Source organism: Etheostoma spectabile, chromosome 15 (assembly GCF_008692095.1).
Source record: "Etheostoma spectabile isolate EspeVRDwgs_2016 chromosome 15, UIUC_Espe_1.0, whole genome shotgun sequence".
Classification (NCBI taxonomy): domain Eukaryota; kingdom Metazoa; phylum Chordata; class Actinopteri; order Perciformes; family Percidae; genus Etheostoma; species Etheostoma spectabile.
The window spans coordinates 17,761,185-17,762,534 of NC_045747.1; the positions used below are offsets into that span (position 1 = coordinate 17,761,185).

A 1,350-nucleotide genomic window follows, 5' to 3' on the forward strand; every position below is an offset into this window, starting at 1 on the left:
AGTGCTGGCACATCAGCTGGACAAATACAAAACAACCACCCAGAAACTCTGTGAGAAGTTAGAGAAAAGGTAAACGGGCATTTCTTCAAAATGAAATGCACATTTAGCCAAATAAAGATCTCTTCTATTAGCTAACTGTTTCTTTCACAGCTCCTTTAGCGACTTTTGCCTGGAGATGAATGATGAATCTCTGGTGGACCTCGAGGTGGATTTGTCTGAAGAAGACATACAAAGGATGCTTCATCACATTAATCAGCTCAATGAAATCAGGTATGCATTACCCCTGTATGGATTCTAGCTCCAGATGTCATGTCAACACAGATGTGCAAGATTGTATTAGTGAATGTAATGTAAATGTAGAAATTTAGTCTAAACAATTATTTGCTTGTTTTCTTGTTTACGGCACAACATTTGCACAACTTGTTCCCCAAATGAGAAGTGCTTATGACTTTGGTGATCCTCTGAGCTTTTCTCTACCGCCACCAATACTTGTCCAATACTTTGATTTATAACCAAATTCCTGCAAAACCAAAAACATTCCAACAACCTCAGGTGTATTGTATGTCTAGAGCTAACTAGCCACCCATAGCATGCTAACACTCTAACTAAGATGATGAACATGGTTAACATTATACCTGCTTGCCATCAGGAGGTAATCATTTTCATTGTGAGCATGTTAGCATGCTGACGTTAGCAATTGGCTCAAAGAGCTGCCTCTCCTATGTACAGCCTCACAGAGCTGCTAGCAATGAAGTTATTTATTGTAATATGCACAACAATATAAAAGAAGCAGCCGCTGGCAATGTATATGTAAGATCTCAGGCTCCCTAATACAACATAATACATAGTATTAATAATAATACATAGTACATAGGCTATAAAAAGAAATTCATTCAAACAAAGAAAAATACATAGTTAAAGAGGAGCTAGGGACTCAGCAACATGGCTGTAGACTCTATTTTTAGTGAAACTAAAGGAAATTAGAGGCAAAATTATTATAATTCATAACTCAAAGTAATGATTTCTCTAAGGAACTTTTTGATAGTGAATACAGCACCTTGGGTTATGGGTCTTGTCTAGCAGGGATTAATACCTTAGTATAATTTATCATTTATTTGGTGAAATATTGTTGCTTATTTCACTTTTATGTGGATTAGATTGCTTATTGTAGCCTGTCAATGTGTGTCCCAAAAAGCAGATCCCAAATATAATATTTTCATATTGAATTTTAAATTAACATTCTAACCTTTGAGATGTGTGATCATGTTTATTCTTTCTTGATTCTTGATTTTCTCTTCATCAGGAGGAACCAGAGCTTCCGTTTGGTGTTCTTGTTTCAGGACGAACCGT

General features: G+C 36.1%; 2 long non-coding RNA genes across 2 annotated transcripts in view; one reads left to right on the forward strand and one right to left on the reverse strand.

The window, feature by feature from the left end:
* LOC116702715 (uncharacterized) overlaps positions 1-1,350 on the reverse strand; it is a 12,221-nt gene that overhangs the window by 247 nt on the left and 10,624 nt on the right. Inside the window, exon 2 of the long non-coding RNA XR_004335240.1 lies at positions 149-153. This is a non-coding gene — a long non-coding RNA (uncharacterized LOC116702715). The remainder of the gene's footprint in view (positions 1-148; positions 154-1,350) is intronic.
* Positions 35-1,343, forward strand: LOC116702714 (uncharacterized). Its single transcript, XR_004335239.1, has 3 exons — positions 35-69; positions 151-270; positions 1,304-1,343. It is a non-coding gene; the product is annotated as an uncharacterized LOC116702714 (long non-coding RNA).